The sequence below is a fragment of the Chenopodium quinoa genome, unplaced genomic scaffold, assembly GCF_001683475.1.
Source record: "Chenopodium quinoa cultivar QQ74 unplaced genomic scaffold, ASM168347v1, whole genome shotgun sequence".
NCBI lineage: Eukaryota > Viridiplantae > Streptophyta > Magnoliopsida > Caryophyllales > Amaranthaceae > Chenopodium > Chenopodium quinoa.
The window spans coordinates 2,194,395-2,211,311 of NW_018742810.1; the positions used below are offsets into that span (position 1 = coordinate 2,194,395).

At 35.4% G+C, this 16,917-nt stretch overlaps 1 long non-coding RNA gene across 1 annotated transcript; it reads left to right on the forward strand.

Moving 5' to 3' along the window:
- The first annotated feature begins 1,784 nt into the window (after positions 1-1,784).
- Positions 1,785-6,812, forward strand: LOC110725321. Its single transcript, XR_002512155.1, has 3 exons — positions 1,785-2,159; positions 3,081-3,297; positions 6,297-6,812. It is a non-coding gene; the product is annotated as an uncharacterized LOC110725321 (long non-coding RNA).
- The last annotated feature ends 10,105 nt before the right edge of the window (positions 6,813-16,917 follow it).

Genomic DNA, 16,917 nt, shown 5'->3' on the forward strand with positions numbered 1-16,917 from the left:
AAACTATAGTCATGTGGGATCTATTAGTTTCGTCTCATAAAATACTTTCACAATATCAAATTTTTATTATTTTTACTCTTATACAATTATAGATATTTAACATATAAAATGTGTTTTCGAATGCATAATTTAATCCTTGTTGCAATATTATTGAAACTGAGGAAGTATCAATTTTGTGTAATTTTTAGTTATCGCCAATTAATTTATATCAATGTTGTAGCTTGTAGGTACTCAACAACTTATTGTTCATAGCAAATTTGTACATGAAATATTATAATGGTTGATTTTGTTCAACCTCTATTGTTAACTCTTCATTATTATGAATAGCATTGGTTGGAAACATTACTTAAAATGTACTATCATAGTTCAAACATGAGAGAATCAAGAATGAGTGGGAGACAAAATGATCCTCCCTTTGTGTTATATAAGGAGTAACTAACTTTTGGAGCATGTATGTTATGTTATGCAAGCCATAGTCAAAATGAAATCATTGGACAAAAAATTAAAAGAGAATATTTAACCTCTCAACAAGCAAATATCACCCTTCAATACTTAAACTCGATCTTAATAAATTAAAGTTATGCTTTTCCTTTTGGTTATATACATGCACGCCTAGATATTCCTAATGCAAACATTTCAAGTAAACGAACATTTATCATACGTACATTTCATACTTTGACATTTATAGTCCGCTTATCCCTTAGCATGTTTTCTCTTTCCCCCTCAAACTAAACAAAACTAGTCATGGTTTCTCAGAGGCTATTTTGTAGAGCCAGTTTTGGCATTCTGTCTACCTCCACTAATCATGGCCGCCATGGTTTAATATCGTATACTCCGTATCCTTGTAGAGGAAGCCAGACTGTCAAGTTAGCTTTATAAACTTCTCTTTGACACACCGTGATTATATATATATATGTGTGTAATGATGTCATTACATCATTTTTATATATAGTTGTCCCAACACTCTAGCTTAAATCAATATATGACCGGCCTTCATTAGTTATTTGGCCAGGTTAGTTTCTGTTGTAATATCATGGTTCATGACCACCATGAATGTTTGGTCGTCTGCCTTTCCAATCAGGTAAGCTCTTAAGTAAATTTCTTGATCTTTGATGTAATGCTCAATTTTTTTTGTGTATTCATTTATTCAATATAAAAAGCATCCATGGCACAAGCTTAATTAGTTACTAGACCTTTCATATATAGGAAATATGGACTACGGAGTTCATGGAGTACGTAGAAAGTATTATTGATCTCTTCCTCGTTCTCTTATGGTACATGGTACTCGTATAGTATAATTGCCATATATATTTACTTCGTATGTATTGTAATAAATATTTTCTATTCATAATATTATAAAGTATAAGGGTAGATGAATCATAATGCAAGGTCAATAAGTAAGGACTAATTGTACTGTAATAATACTTCCTTGAATCGATTTGAGAGAATGATCGAAGTACCGTTTGTTTTAAACACCGTAAAGCATTATTCGAGGAACCATGTATGTAATGCTCCGTAAAGAAGTACGTAGTATAGAACAGCGCGTTGAAGTTTTCATTTTCAATTCCAATCATGATGATGAACTGCTGCCCTGGCTGGCCTGGGGGTGAAGTATATTTTATAATTAGGAGGTCAACTTTAATTTTGTAGTAAAAGTAAAAATAGAAAAAGCATGATGTTAATGGTGGACAGATGTAGTAATATGAATGGGTATCAGATAATGTTAGAGGTTAAGAAGAGTATAACGTGATGCATGCCCATTGATGAGTGTAGGATTACAAATGGTAACTTTAGTTAGTTGCATTGGATTCCCAGAGGCATTAGCACCAGTGAAAAAGTGTGTCATCTTAATCATCAATCTTTTGGTAACTGTAGCTGTTACTAGGGGTGTACCTAAATACCCAGGACCAAAAATCGGACCGTTTGGACCGGACTCGGATCGGTAGATTCAGGTCTGGTCTCGATCCTTAAAAATGGGTGATTCCGGTTTTCGGTTCGGGTTTAAACTGGAATTTTCCGGACCAAAAAACCGGTGTTTTTTTTTTTTGGGTATAATCAGGAAACGAAAAACTGAACGTTTCCTCTAAAAAAAACCCTAAGTTCGATTCTCTCTCTCACCAAAATCAATTCTTTCTCTCACCGGCGACTCCTCATTCATGGTTAGTGTTTTTTTTTCGTTCGTTTTTTTTATACTTTCTCAATTTCTCAAAGTTTTCAATCCAGTATTTCTCAATCATTGATGATTATTTACTTGGTTGATGTTTGCATGTTGATTTTTTGAATTGTATTACATGTTTTGAGTGCATTTGTATGGATTTTAGGGTTTCTTTGAATCTGTGGGTTTATGATTTTTCAATTGCTTTGATTCTAAGTTTTTGTTTTTTCAATTCCTTTGATTTTGGTAAATTACAGTCTTGTTCGTATAATCTAAGGTTCTTGCTTGGACTATGAAGCCTAACTAATCCTTGTTTCAGAGGAATCTCATTCCCTGTATTCTACGGTTCTACCCACTTGAATAATGCCCACCACCTGTTCGACAAAATTACCACATTTGCTACTAAGCTCTGTTTTGATTATCACCGATTTGGTTCGACCCTTGTTACCACCTGTATGCTCTTGATCCTTATGCTAGTTTTACTATGTATGGACTTGGGTAATTCAATTAGTGATGATTATAGTTACTAGCTTGCTGCTCTTCAATTTTTTGGCAAATGATGCAAATTTTATTTCCAAAGTCAGTAATCAATTGCCAGACTATAAACAACCCCCTGAAAGTTGTTACTCTTTTTCAACAGGAGAAACTTCAATTGAAATTATGAGAAAATTTTGTAGTGTAGCCTTTTTCATGTAAAACTTTGTCCATTAAGGCTTTATTCATTTTAACAGACTGAACTTGTCTAATTTATCAACAACTAAGCTTATCTTATACTGCCTTTTTTTAGTGTACATTACTGATTAAAACTGAATTACACTAACTACTACTATATTTTTAGTGACACTTTCCTTAAACATCTTCCCTGCCTAACCTCCCTTTTTGTTTATGCTCGGAAGATTAATTGTTTCATCTCTTTAAAATGTAGATGGAGAGCTCCCAATCCAAATGAACGACCGCTTATTCTCAAAACACGGCACAATCACTTAGTGAAGTGGATGTAGAAGAATTGTATGCTACTTTGCCTCCGGGTAAGAAGTTAAAAGTGGGGCGGGAATATCTACTTAATAGAAAGAGTAAGAGGACAAAACCTTATTGGGAAGACTTCATTGAATATGTTGAAGGCAGGAGACTACGAGCCGAATGTAAGTACTGTAACAAAACCTATGCTGGTAATGGAAACCTTAATGGTTCAAAAAATATTAAAAAACATGCAGAATCATGTCTTAGTAATCCTACCAATGTATATAAGGGCAAAGAAAAACAAACTGAATTGTTTTTTGATAAAGAAAATGATAATGGCAAATCGAAGTGTGGGAATGTTAACTTAAAAGAGATTAGGGAAGCATTGATTTACATGATTATTGTTGATGAGTTACCTTTTAAATATATAGAGAAGCCGGGTTTTAAGCACTTAATGCAAGTTGCATGTCCACAATTTACTATACTCTTTCGTGTGACCATTGCTCGTGATTGTTTAAAGCTCTACTATAGTGAGAAAGAAAGATTGAGATAAATGTTTAAAGCTTGTCATAGAATTTATGTGACCACTGATTGTAACACCCCCAATTTACTAGCTATTAATAAATAATAAATAAAGGAAAAATAAACAGCCTTTGAAAAAAAACTGCGGAAGCATACACCTAAATCGGAGATATTACCGCCACACTTAACAACTTGTCAAGTGCTAAGGCTTACAAAAATCCCAATAATTACAACTCAATAATCTAAGTGAGCTATTTATACAACTTTACAAACTTGTTATAAAATACTAATCGAAACACTTGAGCTCCTTTAGCTACGATCACTTGATCAACCTATTTAGACAAACTAGACTGCTCACCATTAAGGACAAATTCCGAAATAGATCGCCGCAGGGCCACCATAAGAAAAAGACATGGCCGCAAACACAAATAGCAAAGCAAAACAACACACACGATCATTAATCTAATTGTGTAGGATGGAATCAAACAACACGGTGTGTGCATTGATAGAGTTAGAAATGCCATGAAATATGTGAAAAAAACTCCCGCTAGAATATCTAGGTTCAAAGATCTTGTGCAAAGAGAAAATATAGATTCCAAAGCTTCCTTGTATTTTGATGTCCCCACTCTTTGGAATTCTACATTCACAATGTTGGACACGGCTTTGAAATTTCAGCGCGTTTTTAGTGGGTTATCTCTTTCTGATTGAGAGGATTTTGAATGATTATGAAAGACCTCCTGAAGAAGAAGATTGGAAAAAAAGTACATTGATTGACTTTGTTTTTGAAGGGGTTCTATGTTTTGACTAAATATATCTCTGGCTCTCATTATGTGACAAGTAATAGAGGTTTGAGTATTGCTTCCATGTATAATATGTTGAATAAGTGGGAAAAAAGTGGGGAATTGAACTTTCAAGCTATGGCTATTGCAATGAAACAAAAGTTTGATAAGTATTGGGGGAATGTGAATAAAATGAACAAGCTTATTTATGTTGCTTCTATTCTTGACCCTCATTGCAAGTTCATACTTGTTAAATTGTCACTAATTGATATGCACGGAAAAGAAAAGGGTTCAAAACTTGCCAATGAGGTGAAGGAATTCACTTGCACTTTATTTGATGAATATAACACTAGTAGAAAAACACAAATTAACACCGGTTCTTGAAAACCGGTGGGAAAAAAACAAGGCGGGATTTATCATTCCGTTTATTTATTAATTTTTTTTCTTTTTTTTTCTTTTATATAATGTTTAGGGTGGAGGATTTGTTTGTGGTTGTGATTGTATGCTAGTAACTTCAGTTGCTTGCCAGGATGGATTTTGATGATATTTGTGTTGGTGTTCGTTGATGTTGTGTGGTGGTTGTTGCTTACTATGTGTAGTTTGTGTTATTGTTGATTCCTTTATCCCATCCTGTGTAGCTGTTTGTTACTCTACTCAGCCTGTGTTGTTTTTGTTTCATCATATGCTCATTCTGTGTTGTTGTTTTTGTTTCATATGCTCATTCTGTGTTGTGGTTCCTATGGTCAGCCTATGTTGATGTTGGTTCTAATGGTCAGCCTATATTGTTGTGAATGCCTATGGTCAGGGTGTGGTAATGTTGCTTCCTATGGTTATCATGTGTTGATAATGCTTCATGTGACTAGCCTGTGTTGTTGTTGGTTCCTATGCTCAGCCTGTGTTGTTGTTGCTTCCTATGCCTAGCTTGTGTTGTTATTGCTTCATGTGCTCAGCCAGTGTTGTTGTCGGTTCCTATGGTCAACCTCTGTTGTAGTTGATTCCTGTGGTTAGGTTGTGCTGCCATCCCTCAGCCTGTGTTGTTGTTGCTTCCTATGCGTAGCCTGTGTTATAATTGCTTCATGTGGTCAGCCATTGTTGATGTTGATTCCTTTGATCAGCCTCTTTTATTGTTGCTGCCTATGTTGAGCTTGTGTTGCTGTTGTTGCGCATGTTGAGTCTCTGCCTTTGCCTATGCTGAGCTTGTGTTGTTGTTGTGCATGAAGTGAGGTTTTTGTTGATGAATTTCGGTTTTTGTTCAAGAATGATGATGAATTTTGTGAGTTTTTTAATTAACTTTACTCGTAACATATACGGAGTAGTACATGTCATGCATATAAATTGATAAAATCACAAGTTTTAACCTTTTTTTTATGAATTGGTTTCGGGTTTGGCTTTTTTTGATGAATTCATTTCGGTTTTGGCCTTAATTATGGATTATTCTTCTGATTTTGATCCAAGTGGTTGATGAATTGTCCTTTTAAATGCATACATTCTTTGAATTTTAAAGATGAGTGTCCCATCCTAATTGTAGATAACTCTAATTTGAATTCTTCATCGCTTCATAGATGAAGCAGAAATTAGGGTGCTCCTTTGGTTAGGTAACTTGATTGCCCTTTTATATGTCGTCCCCTGAATTTATTGGATTATGTCCCTTGATGTTGTTGATGAAATTTCTGATTTTTTGCTGACTGAGATGGAGGATTATGTGTTGCTTGTTGATAAATGGTTGCCAGCAACTGTGATATGTTGCAGGCCAGGGGATGAATGATTGTGATATGTTGTTGTTACTATTGATGTTGGTGTGTCTGTGATATGTGCCTGAGTTTCTTGGATTATGTTCCTTTTTAATGTCCCTTGATTAATATGGTCCATTCGAACTACAGCAAAAAGTTCAACAGGGGAAACTCCATTTTTTCTAGTTTATGGTGCTGAAACCGTGCTCACAATTGAAATGTACGAACCCACTCTCCGAGTGATGCTATATGATGAGTCGGCCAATTAGGAAGCCATGAAGACCGCCCTAGACTTCCTTCCAGAAGCTAGGGGCAATGCGACACTTAGACATGAAATTTACCGCCTAAGGATGACAAGGGCATATAACCGCAAAGTGTCTAAGCGACCGCTGAAGATTGGAGACTTGGTCTTGAGAAAAATGGAAGCGGTAGGCCTTACCGAATCAAAGAAGTACCTACCGTCTCGAAGACTTAGATGGTCTCCTATTCCTCGTACTTGGAATGCGGACAATCTGAAAAAATATCATGTTTAAAGTTTTGTACTTAGCCAAGTTGTATATACAACTAGGTCTAGATCAGACAACCGAGCCGTGTAATTAAAGCCGTACGGCCACAATAGTGTAATTTTGACGATATTAATGAAAAAATCAAGCATTGTTACTAAAATCTTGCAATTTATTTTGTACGTTTATTAAAGCAGAAATGCTGCTTAAAAATAAAATCGAAGTTGCTTGCAACATAGCAACTCGGCCTTAAAGAAGGGCACGATCAAGCGGCCGAATTAAATGCTTAGCAAGGGCATCCCTAGTTAAGCTACTCGGCCAAAAAGGCTAAAAAGCTAATCACAGGAAGCCCAAAAAATTGCCTAAGGTATTTTTACCCAAAAAAAGGGGCAAGGGCATGGCTAGGCGTCCGAGCCCTGCCAACATTTAGAAATAATCAAGTTGAGAAATTATTTGAAATTTCATGAGAACGTCCGAGAGATAGTATAGAAGGTTGACTCAGTATAAGCCAATAAAACGGTCGTCTAACCAAAGTTGATTCGACATTTACCCAGTCCAAGGGCAGTCATTGTTATGATTTGATTAACTTATCCCAAAAAATTGCCTAAAGTATTTTTACCCAAAAAAAAAGGGCAAGGGCATGGTCAGGTGTTCGAGCCCAGCCAACATTTAGAAATAATCAAGTTGAGAATTTACTTGAAATTTCATGAGAACGTCCGAGAGATAGTATCAAAGGTCGACTCAGTATAAACCAATAAAACGGTCGTCTAACCAAAGTTGATTCGGCATTTACCTAGTCCAAGGGCAATCATTGTTATGATTTGATTAACTTATTAGTTCGCATACCCTTCAAGGTATAAAATCTACAAAGTTAATCAAACCCCTTAGAATATGGACTAGGCAAACGCCGAATAAAGGGGCATACCCCCAATAAAAAATAAAAAAAATAAAAAATCATTTGTACGCAAAAGCATAAAGCATGAAAAAATTGCTCGAAAAATGCTAAGTATGAAAATCAAAAGAAACTTGCATAGATTAAAGCCGCTTAAAACAGGCGGCAAATTAGAAAGAGTATATTACATGGCCACTCAAAATAGGCGACCAGAGACGAGATTGTTCAAAGATATAGAAATAAAATTAAAGTGCTGAAAGCTTTAAAGCAGCTGCTGGAGGACCTGAGCTCTTTACTCAGCCGGTATGTCACCATTGGCAGGCTCCTCCTTGGCCGACTTCCCATCGCCGCTTGCAGCATCGGCTGGCTTCTCCACGGTCGGCTCATCCTCACCCATCAGCTTCATCTCCTCCTCCTCATCAGCATCATCAGAGTCGAAAGAAGTCACGACAAGTTCTGGAGGAGGTTGCCCGACAGCCTCGGCCTCCTCCTTGAGGCAGACGAAGTTGAGGCGCTTAGTGAAGCTTTCCTCATAGTAGGCAGTCGTGCCCTCTTCGACCATTAAGAGAAGGCCTCGTAGAAGCGGCTCTTTAGCTTCGCCTCGGCCCTATGCTCGATACGGATTACTCATTGGGCCAAGGAAGCCCTCATGGATTCCGCGGATTTTGTCCCGCTGCTCCCTAGGGACGACCCGTTGCATGGCCTCCCTAATAGCTTTCCGGTCAGCGCCGGCGAGCGACTGGCCAGCTAGCTTCATATACATCTCCTTGGCAATGTCTGCGCCAAACCAAGAAACATTGTTAGAATGAGCAAACAAGTTCTTAAAAACACGAGTCAACAGTCGTGCAAGGATTCAGCTTATCGTCCGAGAAGGATGGAGGAGATTGAAGGTTGAAGGAAGTAGGGGGTATTGGGATGTTCCCTTCCTCTTGTGAGCGGCCGCTTTGTCCTTCGGGCAACTGAGAAGCAGCTTTCTGCCACTCAGATTTATCAATCACCTCGACATGCGGAGTCGAGGCCAGGTTACTGATCGTTTTTTCCGCGGACGACTTACCCCCATTGTCTGGACAGACTCATCGTGGACCACCTCAGTTTGCGGATCCATGGGCTTGGAATCCCCACTAGGTGACAACTGCGGTTGCTCTCCTTCAGACTGCTTCGAAGCAGTCTGCGGCGTGGCCTTGGTGCCTTGATGGAAGACTTGGCCCTTAAGGCTGTTGTCTTCCTGGCTTTGGACGACTGTCCGTCCTTGGAAGCAGAAGACGGTTGCTTTCTTCGAACGGGGAGTGGGAGTGGCTGCTTGAAAGAAACAAAATAAAGTGAGATGAAATGAACAAGTGTCCGAGTAAAATTGAGAAGGAACACCCTCCCAACCAGTCTACTCGGACAACACAGGCAAGAGACAACGTCCGAGTGAAACCAGATAGGATACCTCTCCTAACATACCAGCTCGGCGCAAAAACATTTTTAATTGCGTTCGAGTAAAATGGGGAAGGATTCTTCCTCCCACACACCAACTCGAGGAAAAAAAAAGGAAAGAAAAAGGAAAAGAAAAAAGGAGAGCAGATTGTCAGTACCTCCTTAGCCTGGTCGTGTTGTTGTTGGTGGAGTTTGTACCGCTCCAAGTTCAGGTCGGACATGTCAACCTCCCCTTTCTGCTTTGGATCCAGCATTATGAGAACTACGTTTGAAGAAGAAAAAAGAGGAAAAAATGTTAGAATATTTCCATGTTGTAAATCGCATTAGAACGGCTGAGTCACAAGATTCCACCTTGAGAATAGTTCCGGTATAGGCCACAGGCCGACATGAAATAAAACTGGGTTCCTAAGCCACACAGCCAGCGGAATCCAACTGCGCGGCACGGTCACCGTCTTTCCATCTCGGACTACCTTTCTGACTTCGAAGTAGTCCAGTTGGTGCATATAATCAGGGTGGACGGGCGGCTTGTTGAGTCTATGCTGCCCGCGGCCGAGCTAGATTGGATCATTCATCCGCAAGTTAAACTGCTCATCCTTTGTCATAATGCGATAGAATCGGTATTTTCAGTCTCGCCACTTGGACGGCTTATCCATCACCACCATATAATCTCTCTAGGTGCTCAGGATAAACCACCCGTCCGTGTCAGTATCCAGACGGACCATGGAATGCATTTCACAAAAAACTGGGACGTCCGGCTTGAAGCCTTGCCGGAGGCACGTCACTAGATAGCCAAAAATCCGGTTCAAGCTCGGTCCCGTCCGAATCTGGACCCGTTCACCCCTAGCTGTTACTATAAGAGATGTGTGGATACTAGCCATTTAATTTTATTTGTCTTCTAAAAGTTACATCTATCTACTATTCTCATACGATCTCGGTTTGCGGCTTTAGAGCAAGATGAATGCGCTAAATCTTCAAGTCTAACCAGCATTTGTTCGTATTATCTATCATCTACTCCATCTGCTCTAGAGCTAGATGAATGCACGTACTAATTAAATCTTCAAGCTAAGTCAAACCAGCTTTATGCATATCATTTATCATCTGCTTCTTTCCATCTGAATTTTTATATCTTGTGAATCCACATTCAATACAACTTTGAGTGCTTTCTCTTTTTTGATGATCAAATAGCGTTTTGTATGAGTCAATAATCATCGCTACAACTTAGACATTTACGAATTTCACAATAGCATTATTGATAGAATATATAGTTGTATGAATGTAACACAGGATTCTGGTTGTTTTTAGTTTGAAAATTAAAAAAATGTGTATACAGCCCAAGGTTAAGCCCAAAATCTAGCCCAGCTTACTATGTTGGGTTGAGTTTGAGATGAACATATAGGCCCAAATAGTTTGCCCAACTCTGAGGCTGCAAGCCCCTTTGTCTGACCTTTTGCTACATTAAACTACAGTCCATACTCCCTCTAAGTATAATACCAGTACTAATTTGGGCTGCAGTGTAAATTTAAACGATCCTTTTTAAAAAATAAAAGAATATAGATGCTCCAACCTGAACTCTAATCCACAAACTCAGGCAAAAATAGGAATAAATAAAGAATGGTTGGCAATATATATATAAAAAAAAAAAAGGAATTTTTTCAAGTGTGATCCTTTTCAGATATCTATTTGGGCCACCAATATTTGTCAAATTTCAGAGGACCATATCATATAATCATTTGTACTTGTAGAAGCTAGTTGTCATATAAAGCCTGGTTGGAAATTTCATATTTAGAATATGAATATGAATTTTGTCTAATGTGGAATTTGTTAGGTTATATCATGTGGAACAAGAATTTTTTTTTTCATGTGTTACATCCATCATATAGATTCCATTGAGTACTATTGCTCCGGCTTATATTCCAATTCCAATTTCAATTCCAAATTTTGAATACTACAATTATGAAATTGCAAATGTCACAATCAAATCATAATAATTAAAAAATATAGAGGATTATGATAAGTTACCAATCATAACAAGTTGAGCATCCAAAGGTCCCCTAATATAATGTCGTCCCCATATCCATATCCATGTAAAAAAAGAAACTTGGTTAACATTGCAAAACTCAATTTTTTTTTTTGTTACAACATAAATGAATTACATAAACTTCCTCGTGGCACATCCACCATCTACCAATTTAGACCACGTAGAGTGCTAAGATATCATCGATGAATGGCCAAGTCATTGCATTTCATTTTCTATTGACAATGCAACACATGCCTTCTTGATATTTTCCTCTTATTATTAGTGGGCACATCACTTCAATTCCCTTCTTCGTTCGCTAGCTACGTTTTTCTTAAATATCGTTTATTTGTCTTGACATACGTCATTTTAACTGCTAATACGGATAATATAATCTTTTAATTGTCATTTTTTTATACCGGTATAGTATTGAACAAATTTATCTTCAAAAATGGAAGGAGCTAGTAGGCTCTCTTTGAAAGTAGAGTTTGCTTATCAACATCAAAGAAAGCAACTTATAATTGAACCAAAGAACATAATAGTATAAACTTAGCAAAAGCAAATGCTAGTTAATTTTTGACTTTTTTTTATGGTTTATCCTTAAAATAAGAACAATGAATGGTTTATCTTTGTAATTGGTCTGGTTAGGTGTATCGACGCATCAATTTTGCCAGCGGAATAAGTTGGGCCAGGTTGGATCATGAAGTGGTTCGAATGGCCCACCTATCTTAATTGAATCACACATATTGGGCCTGGATTAATAATCTGCTGGTTGCAAAAGTTTTTAATCTCCACAAATAAAATATCAAAGATTGCGACAAGCATTAGGATTGTTCGCCCACCCAACCAAAAAGGTATCATCTTGACAAGGAAAGGAGCTCTTCATTTCTTCCACTAATTTCAACCATAACATACTTTTTTTTCTTCTTCTTAATTTTATAGTTTTTATCTGTCTTTTTGTCTGCCATTTTTTATTTATAGAAGCACATTATCTTCCATATTATAAATAATCCTTACAATTTCACAGCATTAACATAATAATGTTTGTTATTTTTCAATACGTATAGTGGAATTGTGGAAATATAAAAAAGTTATACTGTAAAATACTGAATACATCTAATTTAATATTGATGATATAAAGTTGAAAATATCTAAATTAAATAATGGAGGGAATAAAATTGATCAGAGGATTCATATAAAATAAAAGGCAAAGGTTGGGTGACAAATCAAAATAATAATTGTGATAAAATAATATAGGGGTCCAGGTCCTTTGATGTAATGACATGTATATATGATGATTGATGTATATAAATATGATAAAATTAAATTAGTTGCAGTTGAGATGGAATACAAATACTGTCCATATATACATGCAAGTATACAACTGTCTGATGATCATCTCAATTTAATAATCGAACACATATACATGCATTTGATTTGTGGTTACTAGGGAATTCTCCAATGACTTCATTTTAATAATAGCATACAAGTATAAAAATTGGTAATTGGTAGAATACTAGTGTCAAACATTGAGATGGAATAATAATGAAAATTTGGTTAAAGAGAAGCTAGCTTGAAGAGGCACACGTATGGGTTGTACAAATTATAATCATAAATAATGGAGTATGATGATTTGTTGTAGACAGAATTATTGAACACAGCTAGCTAAACAGACAATCTGCATGATGATCATGAGTAAATATCCAACAAATGAAAAGCCTCCCTTAAACTTATTCAGATTATTATTAAACCTATGTATATATATAATCTGGTGAAATTTCATTTGTCTTTCTCCTTGAATGCCTTTGTAGTTTTAATTTGAATACACCCAGAAGCATATATAAAAGTGCCCGATGGTTGATGGAATTTTCCAAGTATGTCTTAAATTAGTCGTCACGGAGTATAATTAATTTATCTTAGCTGATGGTATAATGATTAGTTAATGAAATAGAAGTTCGCGTACTCGTAGAAAAGAAGGGAAGAAAAAAAAAAAAAGTTGTGGGAAAAAAATGCTCCCCACAGGAGGAACCTGGTGTAGGACGGAGTAAGTGGGACAAGTAGCACGCTTTATTCAATTGTAGACAAAGGAGGCCACCATTAATCACAATAAGGCCCGCCCAATGCTCTACGTACGTATTACACATATCACTATCTTCTCACTTGTATTTCCTTTAATTTCCTCCTCTTCATTCTCTTTGATTTTTTTTTAACTCTACTGTTATGCACCATCTGTGTTATTTTGTTAAGGTTACATACACTAACAGTATATGTGGGTTCTCACCATTATTTATTATGTATACAGCCTTTTGTATATACTTCCATCCACGACTATACTTGTTTCTCCTTGTCAGAAAGGTCTCCTAAGATTTTCTCTGTTTTATAATAGTAAAATGTAAAAATAAAATCTACAAGTATAAATGTCTATAAGGTACGAACTCAATTTGTCAATCTAAAATAATCTACAACAACATTTGAAATGTTGTACGTACTTATCTACTGACTAATATATATGGAAGTATCACGTATGCATGGTAGCACTATAGTAGTAGTAATAAATACTCCGTAGAATTTTTGTGTTCCCTCTTTTGAAGGTTACTAATAGTAGAAGCTAGAATCAATTACTTGAGACAAAAGGCGCTTGGGCAAAATCATTCACATCCTCAAATGAAAATTGAGATCAACTAGAATAATTGTAAGAGGGAGTAAGCAAATCATGTATACAAAGTGCTCTGTAGTCTGTACATAGCAAAGATGAACTAATTCTTGAAAATCACTATAATTAGAACTATTTAGAAGGGTTAATAAAGATTGTTTTTCTTAAACTACATATATATGCAAGGACGTATATATCATGATCATCTACCAACCTAGCTGCCCCTTAAAACTTTTTAGGACACTATAATTAGGACGGCCACATATGTGATACATACGCTTATGACCTAACTAACCGTAATCTAAACTTATTTAATAGCAAGAATACCACGATTGAAATAGGTATGAAAGCACTTAAAAATAATCTATAGAGAAAAACAAATGCTTTTGTCCCCTAGTAAACAATCCTAATGTTGGAAATGGTTCACACTTTTCCCTAACATACAAATTAATTAAAGAGAAACAATTACAAAATTTTCTACGTGGTCCCTTGACTTATATGGTACGAAAGCATACATATCACCGTCATCAATCTGATTCAACCCCCATAAAAATTTGGATCTCTAAAATGTTAATGAACACATGAGTTCTACCTCAAATTCCCACGTAAATGATGATTGATTATCAAAAAGGTTTACCTAAAAGGATTATGTTTAGTAGTTATACTTCTACATGCATTAAAGTAAAAAAAAAAAAATTAAAAGAAGTCCAAGATAAACTAATTGGTGTAATTGTAGGCTTTAAAGTTCAATTAAAGGATTTGGATCGATCAATCTAAAAAGTCTTGAAGTAGAGGACATCTTTTATAAGAAACTTGTTGCAAAGTGTGCTTTGATCATTAATTAAATAGTATGGTGTGAAGCGAGGACATATTTAGTTGTCCAAATTTTATTTCATAAAAATTCCTCCAAACATAAATTGGCAACATTTAAAAAAATTAAGTACTCCATATTAAAGATAAACGATAAATCTAATCTATATATAAGGATAATGATTATCCAAATGTGAAAATGACATTTAAATTAATGTACATACAACAAGTGCCTATGAATCCAAACCGTCCTAGCCAGGCAAGTTCATTGGACTTACATAGGTGAACTAATTATATTTCCATACGTCGTCAAACGGTATAAACTCCCACCAAAAATCAAAAATAATAAAGAAAAGTGTTGGCCTTGCCAATTTATTATTTTTGGATGTAAGACTAGTTCAATAGTCCATGAGTCACGTTGTGCATTAATTAATTTATTTAATTTTAAATAGAATGTTGTAAACAATATCCTACTACAAATCGGTGTTTATTTAATGATGGGGTTTTAGTTTCTGGATTTTAATGATCTTATTTGACTCTTATATTATACGCGTTTGTAGTGATGAAGACCATGAAGATGATGAGTTCTTGATTGATCGGTGTTAAATGATGAGTATTTTAGATGATAATATTGTTAAAAGGATGTACCAATTTCAAAATAAGAGGCTAAGATCCACATGAAAACGAAGCCTATTCAAATAACTCAAGTAACAAATATAATGTGCTGTGGACTTAATTTGTTACTCTGTATAATCCTTGCTCAACAATTTCATGGCAAGGTCTTTTTTTTGTTTTTTTTTTTTCCTTCCCTGCGTGTTTAAATTTTGGCACGCATGGGCTTGTAGAATGTGTTTAGGATTGTTATTAATTTACCCAATTTTACTTATCTGAAATATTTGAGTTTGTTTGAAATCATCATAACTTGTTGTAGCTCATTTAAGCATGGGCTGTCTATAATACTAGTAATATGGTCTCATTTTATCGAATAACCTTACTTAAGAAAAATAAGTAATGTACTGATAATAATTATGAATATCCAAAATAAATTAAACTCAACAAAGTAGACGTACATCCTTGATTTAGGGTGACAGAGCACTGGACAAACTGTAGTGGGCATTGGCGAAGAACACTAAAATAAGATTTACTGTATATTATACTTGAGATTTTGTCTTTCTCACCCAATAAATAAACAAGGGGAAACTAAGAAAGAAGTTTTATTATTGTCGTTAAACATAATTAAGCTCTCATAGTTAGAATAGTAGCTAGGACAGTTATATAATGAAGTAAAACTTTAATACAAGTATTGATTAAGACGCATCCTCAAAAGTTTAGACGTGTTAAATAGTTAAGTATAGAGAATACAGTATATTTTTACGTTGTTCCTAAATACTCAGCTCCTTGCATATATAAAGTACTAGGGAGTAAGAATAGAGTAATTTTTATGTTGATAGTCAAATTTAGTGGGGTTTAGGCCTTTAGGGGTTATTATCTGATCAATTTTGTCCACACTTAATTTATTTAATTAATAAAATGATTACCAATAATTCTACTGTAGTACGTTTTGGTGGACTGGAACCTTATTGGCATATCATATGCTATCATTATTTGTCAAATTTAGCTACAGATCGAACATCTACTATGGATGATTGTTGATTGAGAAGTAAAAACCACGCACAAGATAAAAGATATATCATAAGTTACAAAAATTTATATATAAAGGATGTGCTATGACATTAACTGCAAAATTAGTCTAATCAAATACAAAATAGTTGCAAAATTATTAAGGCTCATTAAATTTAAAAATGTCTTTATTGTGTACGAAGTACTATCTACCCAAAGTTTTTACATGCTTATTAGAAGACTTTCAAAAACATCTCATCTAAGATCCACTACATTATAAATAGTCTTGAAAATTTAATCACTGCTACTAGTGAAGTGGTATAATCAACCCGATATTTAATTTTGTAGTCATGTAATTACTTGTTAATGAAAACCGTGAACAATCTACATGATCAAAACCTATGGTGAAAAAATTGGAGGATCAACCATGAATATCACCCAGCAAATTGATTAATACAACTTACTTAACTTTAATCCTCCAAGCTTAGCTTAGCAGCAAGGTTTAAGCAGAGATTAGAATTAACATATTGGAAAATCAGATGAGTTTCCTAACTATGCATCAATCATGCTCCCATTTAGGATACTTAAAAGTTAGAAGACCATCGGTCCTCTCCACTTTTGTGATGGCCATTTATTTTAGGCATTAAAAATCCTTTTACTCATATGCAAAAACATCTCTATCTTTTCCCTTCATTGTAAGACAACCTCATTACCAAAATTAAACGTGGACCATCTTAAGTTTGTATATCTTTAATAGCGACACACATAAACTAGACAATAACACTAATGTCAATCAAGACAATAGATAATTACTCCCTTCGTATCATAGAAGGAATACAAAGTAAAAGTAGCTAAAAAAA